Genomic DNA, 8663 nt, shown 5'->3' on the forward strand with positions numbered 1-8663 from the left:
GTGTGTGGAAAACATCTTTTGGCAGAAGGTGATTTGAAGGTGGAATTCTCTGTTACATACTGTCACTGAAGCAGATGCAATAAAGGGTAGTGAGTAGGTGAGTGGGATTAGACTAGACTACTCACGTGGAATAAAGCAAAGGTGCATCAGCTCCATGGGCCAAAAGGTCTGATTCTGTGCTGGTACATGCTTCCCAAATTACATGAAAGTGACAAATGATGTCAGACCTGCAGATGCACCATGTCACATGACATGATATTGCTATAAGCAAAACCAAATAATTCCTGCACTTGATAACCCTATCTTGGTTTTCTCCTCTGCTGTACTGAAGGACTATCTCTTGCTGAGTTACAGTTCCAGAGATTCCTTTCTCACTTCAGCCAAATGATGCTATTCTTCATGTACAAGCCTTCACAGTAAATTTGAGAATGCTTGGGGACAGGGGAATGCGGTTCTTGGAGGGGAGCATGTCTTACAATTGGGACACATTCTGTTTCCACAACAAATCAACACAAGTGAGTAGCAATTAAAATCAGGAATTGTGGCTGTTGTTTGAAGGCCACAAAAACTGCCAATTGTTGCACCAATACAGCCACCCGACGGAGATCAGCCATTTCACCAGGAATCCACCCTCTAGCTATATTGTTCAGGACCACAGCAGGCAGCACACTGACCCTCCAACCTATCAATCCACCAAACTTTGACCCCATCAAATTATCAATCTACCAGATCTCCAAACTACTGACCCACCAAAGTCTGAGGGAAGGTTGCTGATTATAGTCAATGACAGAAAAATATTTAAACAGCCATTATTTACTATCAAAATCTCTCAGCTCATGCAGTACACTCAGAAAAAATTCAGACACGTAAGGACTATGATATAAAAATACATTTGTGTTATTAGTATTCATGGTGGGAGTACATTAATAGAATACATTAATTAGTAGAATAATTTACAGTAACAGTCAATTATATGAAACTTATACATAGTGTGTAACATCAATCTGATACAGTATTTAAGAGGCAGTGGAATTAAATTCAGAGTGGAGCAGACAAAACACAAATCAACCAGGTTTGTAGGAGGCAGGTACATGTGAAGATACTTAATATGTAATTAGATCACACCGTGCTCATCGGTACATCTTAATCATTAGTTACATTTTGTGTTGATTGACTTCACAGCATCCATTGGGGCTCAGGCACAGCACAGCGATGGAGATTCTGCATGTGTGTCTACATTTATATCAGCGTGTGTATGTTTGTGTAAGATTTTGTGTGTGTGTGCTTGCGTAAAACCAGACAAAGCTGGGAGTACACAGCATGCCTGTCAACAGTTGAAAATAAAGGAATAAAACATTCAGTTTTCAGGTGCAGTCCATGGTCAGAATTGAAATTATGATGAAGGTTAACACCAAAAAGATGACCTTTTTCTTGTGCTGATGAGATTTCCACAACATTTTCTGGTTTATTTTTTATCTTAGTGTGCACACACGCACGCACTGGGTGAATAATCCAGAGGTCCAGCCTAATTCTGAGGACATGGGTTCAAATCCCACCACTGCAGTTGATGGAATTTAAATTCAACTGGAATATAAAGCTAGTCTCCATAATGGTGACCATGACAACTATCATCGGTTGTTGTAAAAACCCATCTGGTTCACTAATGTATTTTAGGGAAGAAAATCTTGTACATAGAGCAATGGTGGGCTTAAGTGCTGACAGCTGCCGTTTTGCTTTTTTGGCCCTGGGCTACTGTATAAAACAGTTGCTAGTTATCAGGGTGACCACAGTACAGGTAAGGAGCACACAGGTAGAACTGGACTACCGACATTTGCCACTTCCAAATCAAAACCAGCCTTCAAAAGCCAGTGGCATTAGTTAAATTGGCTAATGCAAAACTTTTTAAATCTGTTGTGAAAGGCAGTTCAGTCGGGTCACCTGCACACAACTGAGGAATTCAGTACGTATTTCAGAGGAATCAAAGATTTGTACACTAGATTATCTTGGAAAGGCATGAATGCAAACTGAAACATCCATCACCCAGCATATAGAGCAATGTAGGCACCAAAAAACATCTCCACCAAAACTGCATGGCCCCCAGCCCCAAAACTCACAGAAGGAACACAAATATAAGCCAGCCTCAGCCTCTCAAAGGTGCTGCTCTGCTGTATATTCATTCCGAGCAGAAACAGTGACTGAACAGGAAGCACTCGGAGACCACGTATCCGCAAAACTTAGCAACATTGTTAGTGTGGGCTTTAAGCTTGTGTCGTGTCCAGCTGGACTGGATCACAGTTCAAATCTCAGTGCAGTAGAACAGTAGCTTGCGTGCTTCCCATTTAGCTGACATTACAAAAATATTACTTTTAAGAAATACATTTTTAATACTATTTCACTTCAATTTTAAATGAACCGTTTTACGATTTATGAAAACGCAACAGGGCCGTTCAGGGTAGCGCCTCCCGGGGCGTGTGTTCTGGAAACACAAGTCAAGCCAGGAGACGTTTGAAATATGTGCTAGAAATGGGTTCAAAACTAGAGTGAACCCGGGTTCGTGAGAGATTAGCACCAGTAATACCGCACCCGCTAATGTGAAATCCTTTGCTGGTTAATTTAAAGGGAGCCGGTTAATGCATAATCTCCTCTCTAAGTGTAATTATCTGATTCATATCCCATCATTTATTTAAAATACCTTTCCAACCAGCCTGGTAAATATTGAGAGCTGGGAACGAAACGAAATTTGACTGACGGGTCTTTTCATATTTGAGAAGTTGTAGTTGGTGAGTTGACATGTAGTCATGCTGATATATCGGATCATTCATTCCTCCACTTGCTGCCTATAGAGGCCAGTCCGTTTCCCCATCTCCTCTCAAACTCTCCCTCACTCATCTTTACGCCGGCGAGACAATGCCGCGGTACTTGTCCCTCAGTTTGACCAATATGGTGAAGGACACCGGCTTGATGGTCAATCCGTAGGAACAGTTCGTGCTCAGCTCTTCGGAAGGATTGGCCTCGAAGATGCACTGGTGCACCAGGATGGCCGTGAAAAGGAACATCTGGATCTTGGACAGCTGCTCGCCGATGCATCTCCGCTTCCCCGCCGAGAAGATCATCACACTGCTTGTCAAGTCCCTGTTGATGCTCCCATCCTCGTTCAGAAACCTGGTCGGGTCAAAAGTGCCGGGCTCCTTCCATTTGTGCTGGTCGTGGTTGACAGACCACTGGTTGATGAAGACCACCGTGTCTTTGGGGATATGGTAGCCGTTGATGTCCACATGGGCGGTGGTGGCATGAGGGATGGTCATGGGCACGAAACTGGTGAACCTCATGATCTCGTAGATGAAAGCCTCCAGGTAAGGCAAGCGGGCTTTGTCCTCGACCCCGGGCAGCCTCTCCCTGCCCACCACCTTGTCAATGTCCTGCTGGAGCCGGGTCTGCAGCTGGGGGAACTGGATCAGATGGAAGAGGATCCAGCTCAGGGCTGTGGACGTAGTGTCCTGACCAGCTCCCAGGATGTCAGTGACCGAGCCCTCCACGTGTTCCTTGGTCAGCCCATCCTCTGCCAGTTTGCCGTGCTCGATCACATTGATGAAGGCGTCGCTCATGTCTCTGGTGGTGCCGGGCTGGTAGGTGGCTCGGTGCTGGACGATTTTGTCCCGGACAAACTCAAAAAACTCGCGGTTGAGCTCCTTGAAGTCCTGGTAGACGCTCCTGACCGGGTTGGGGAAAGCTTGGAGCCAGGGCATGGCATCGACCAGGCTGCCCGCTCCCACTGTCTGGCCGAACTTGTCATTCCTGCCCAGCAGCTTCCTGAACTCCAGGTCATCGTGGCTGTAGCGTCGGCCGAAGCACAGGGCACACATCACGTTGGCCGTGGCCACCACCAGGTGTCTGGACGGCTCAAAGTGACGGCCACTGGCCCCCAGCCTCAGGAAGACCTGGATCAGGTCGCAAGCCTCGCTGCTGACATGCTGCTCGAAGAGTTTCTTGGTGTGGCTGTTGGCGGTGGAGAAAGCCCGCACGGTGGACTGGGCCAGCCGCCGGTGGAGCTGCCACTGGCTGCTGTACCTGCCAAAGGCCATGCTCTTGCCACCGGACACCAGGCGGAAAGAAGCGAAGTCGGGCCTCCCGGCGAACTGGGCGTTGTGCTGCAGCAGAGCCTGGCGGATGGTCGCCTCCCCGTTCAGCACCACGATCTTGTGGCGCCCCAGGCGGATCTGGAAGAGGTCCCCGTAGCGCCGGGCCATCTGGGTGAAGGTCAGGTGGGGCGAGCTGCCGAGCTGCATGGCATTGCCCACCAGCGGCCAGGCGAATGGGCCGGGGAGGGTCCTCCTCCCCCTCCCCCTGCCCCTCCCCTGCCGCCGCCTCCAGTCCCACAGCCAGCGGCAGACTTCCAGGCAAGCGAGGAGCAGCAGGGAGAGGAAGAGAGCGGGCTGCACCTGCAGCTTCCACTCCTCAGCCATCCCCAGTGCAGAGCCCAGGGCTCCAGGCCAGGACACCATAGGGGCTGCCTCCCCAGACCCTCTCCTGGGTTCACCTTTTGTAATTGTCTCTCGCTCCCCCCTCCTCTCCTCTGCCCGCTCCTTGTCTCAGTGTCTTTCTCAAATTCCAACCTCTTCTACGCAGCCTCTGCAGTTCCCAAGTCTTCTGACGATTTGCCCAGTTTCTGCTCTCCTCCCCAAACTTGCTTCTCCAACTTTAGTCCTTGTGTTTAAACATCAGCATCAGGCTGTACAAAAGTTGCTCATTTCTCTTCCTCGTGTTGCTACCTTTGGGTTTCCCTGCTTTTCTTCTGCAGATTCTCAGTTGCACCCCGGGGGCTCTTTGCATGGGGGCTGCCTTGCCCCGAACTGGAAGGACTGTCGCCCGGTCCTGATGCCTGTCCCTCTGCCCCAGCCGGTCAGTGTTCCGCTCCGGAGCGCTCTGGGTTTCCGACTGGGTTTTCCATTTATAGAGTGCGGGGACCCGCGGATTCCCCTCCCTTTCAAACTGTCTAACTTCATTCATCCTGTTACGTGATGTCAAACCAATGGGAATAAACCGGCTCTGGGGTTGGAAAACCCATGACTAAATAGCAGGCTGGCGAACTCCCCCTTCTCCCCAAGATCAGCCTGGTTCTGATCCTCGAGAGAGAGGGAGAGCGTTCCCTCCCCTTAAAGAGGCTACTACAGAGTGACAGTCAACTTAAAGCGGCAACATCGGTTACGGAATAGACACCAGTCCGCTTCGCCCTTAAATGTGTCAAAATAAGTGGAAAATGACCATTTTCGGGTATTGTGCAATAAAAAGAATACAACAGGAGCCAGAACCCGCCAACGTTTAATCCATTTGCTAAATTAGCTGGAGTTAATTCTGGAAAGTGACATGTCACAGCCTCGGGATTTATTCACGGCCAATTAAGTACTTTTGAAGTGAAGTCACTATTGTAACCTAGCACAGCAGCTGATACACACACACACACTGGCACACACACAAAACAAGCTCCCACAAGCAGCAGGGTGATAATGAACAGATAATCTGTTTCAAATAAAAGCAAAGTAAAAGCAAAATCTGTTTTAGATGTTGTTTGAGGGATACATGTTGTCCAGGGCACTGGGCATAATTCCCTTGCTCTTCTTCAAATGAATGCCAGGTGATCTTTTATCTTGGAGAGAAGGCCAACAGGACTTCATTTTAAGGTCTCGTTTGAAAGCTGGTACCTCCAACAGTGCTGCACTGCCTCAGTACTAAACTGGCCTGTCAACCTGGATTATTGTGCTTGATTTTTCTCGAGTGGAAATTGAACCCACAACCTCTGTGTCAGCTGTGGTTCAGTTGATAGCGTTCAAGTTGAAAGCATTCTCCAGGACTTGAGAACAAAAATCAAAGACTGGCGCTTCTGTATTGAGGGAGGGGGGTGGGGGGTGGGCGCTGCACTGTTGGAAGTGCTGCCTTTGCACTGTAGAAGTTAAATTGAGGCCCCAACTGCCCTCAGTGGGATGTAAATTATCCAATACTTATTCCTCAATCAACATATGATGTGATTATATTTTATAAATCATTCTTGGGATGTGGGTATCATCACAGGCTGGGCCAGCATATTGCACATCCTTAATTGCCATTGTTTAGAGGGCATTTAAGAGTCAATCACAGGTCTGGAGTCACATGTAGGTCAGACCAGGTATCCTTCCCTGGTAGATGGGTTTTTTTAACCATGGTTTCATGGTCATTATTAGACCATTAATTCCAGATTTTTTATTGAATTCAAATTCCACTCTCTGCCAAGGGTGAGACTTGAACCCAGGTCCCCTGAGGATTACCTTAGGTCTCTGGGTTACCAATCCAGTGACAACACCACAGCACTACCTCCCCTCATGGGAGCTTGCTGTGCACAAATTTGCTACTGTTTTTCCTACATTCCGGCAGTGATTACACTTCAAAAGTACTTCATTGGCTGTAAAATGCTTTGAAACATCTGGTGGTTGTGAAAGGCACTATATTAAATGCAAGTCCTTGCTCTGCCTCAGAGATGAGAGTGCTACACACTGAGTTAGAGTTGATACCTTGTAGATTTAATATTCAAAAGTTCTGAAGTTGTTATTTTAAGTCAAGCTTCATCCTGTTACTCACCACCACCTTCCCCCAGCCCCGCCCCCACCCCCGCCCCCTCCCAGCCACTGATGAAGATTCTCAGTTGGCTACATAAGTGAAGGAGCACAAGGGTGTGACATTCATCTGTTTACAGGTGGAGACAGAGTCCATACAGTGACGGTGGGGGATGCAGACAGAAGGAAAGAGAGCTACTGGCATTTAACCATCCTGCTGTCATGGACATACTCCAAATCTGTTTGATTGATAGATTCACATTCATTTGGTTGCCTGGTTTGAAGGATTTTGCCTGGATGAGCACAGTTGTGAAGGTAACCCTCTCCTCATCCCAATCAGTTTTGATCAAGGGTCTTATCCCAAGGTTAATCTGTGGACAAAGATGCTTAGAAGTTACAGAATTTTCTGGTTTTGTTTCAGATTATTAAAATTTGCCTTTTTACTCCCAACACTATCAATCTTTAAACATTTTCACCTTTTTAACAGTGACTGGATTGGAAAACAATTGTCTCATTGCATGTGAGGCTCTTTGGGATATGAATGAAGGATGTGGTGTGTAAATGTTATACTTTCTTTAAATGTGAGGTAAGAGTGCAGCTTTTGACTCACCGATCCGCCAATTTCCTTAAATTTCATTTTAAAGAACTATTTACTGCTGATCCACAGGTAAGTGGATTTTAGGTACAAATCAGCCATATTCTAACCGCATGGCAGAACAAGTTCAATGGCCTACTTGTGATCCTCTGTTTGTAAGAGATAGGATAGGCTTAGTGGGAATGAGCTTTTTTCTTGGTATAAACAATTAGCAACAAAGTGCCAGCTGTAGTTCAATTGTTAGCATGCTTGTCCCTGAGTCAGAAGGTTATGGATTCAAATCCTACCTAAAAGATTTGAGTATAAAATCTATGCTGGTATTTCAGTGTGGTGCTGAATTTTGGATGGGACATTAAACCAAAGCCATGCCTGCCCTCTCAGGCATTATTCAAAGAAGAGCAGGGGAGTTCTCCCCGATGTCCTAGGCAAAATTTATCCCTCAACTAACATCACAGTGTCTTTTATTCTACACCCAATCTTGAGTGTGTTTACTGCTGTTGCTGGCACAGTCCCAAAATTAACGCGCATGAAAATTCACCCAAAAAATTAATTGCATTAAAGCTTGTGGTCACCCCTCTGATTCCACTGGTGATCGGTTCCTAACCTCAACTGTCGCGTTACAATGGGGAGAGAATGGCATGCAGTGCTGGGTACTTCCACCTGGGAAACCCAGTGTCTGTCAACCTGGGCTGCTGCCACACACTGTCCAGTGGCTGGTTGTAGGGCAGCATTGGCAGAGGCAAGAGAATAGGTGGTCACCTATTTTGTGAGGCAGTCCAGTGCCCATCCTATCTGGGAACACAATTCGAAGATGGGAAACAACATAAAATTAACCAAAAATTTACAAGGACAAAAATAAAGTAGAAGTGACCCAATGTGTTGAACTGTAAGGAAAGTGGTGACCCAGAGCAATGACATTTTGTTCATGATCCCTTACACATAAAATCCATGATCTCCAGAGACATCACAACAGGAAGATGCTAAGCAGAAAACTAACATCTCCACACAGGAAGAGAAGAAAGCCTTTGGAACACCTCTCAACGAGCTGTTTATTGCACTGCTGAGGGGACACAGACCATGCACAGATTGGGAAAAGACTAACAGGGGACAAAGTCACTTTTTTTAAAAAAAGGAATAATGTGAATGTGAGATGAGAATAAACAATGTTTAAGGTTAGAATAGAGTTTAGCAGAGATGGATGATATGCGTGTGTACAGACTTGCCAAGACTGGAATCGGGTCATAAGATTGATTGCCTTAACCTTCGGTCTTGTCCCTACACAGTCCAGCCTCTCTTCAATCTGGCAAAGATGCACACACGCACATCCATTGTTGCTTCAATCTCCCTCTCTCTGGGGATGACATGGCTGTCTGCACGTTCCATCAGATAGTTTGTTGCCCGACTTCCACTTGCTTCTTGGTCCCCAAAGGGGTTTATAACATGATCACAATTTGGAAAAGCAAACACAGTAAGCCCAGTGGGGA

At 46.7% G+C, this 8663-nt stretch overlaps 1 pseudogene across 1 annotated transcript; it reads right to left on the reverse strand.

Moving 5' to 3' along the window:
* Positions 1-797: 797 nt before the first annotated feature.
* Positions 798-5131, reverse strand: LOC144693285 (cytochrome P450 1B1 pseudogene; annotated as a pseudogene). The gene has a single exon (XR_013579505.1). The product of XR_013579505.1 is annotated as a cytochrome P450 1B1 pseudogene (transcript).
* Between the last annotated feature and the right edge of the window lie 3532 nt (positions 5132-8663).

The sequence above is a fragment of the Cetorhinus maximus genome, chromosome 18, assembly GCF_964194155.1.
Source record: "Cetorhinus maximus chromosome 18, sCetMax3.hap1.1, whole genome shotgun sequence".
In the NCBI taxonomy this organism is placed as follows: Eukaryota; Metazoa; Chordata; class Chondrichthyes; order Lamniformes; family Cetorhinidae; genus Cetorhinus; species Cetorhinus maximus.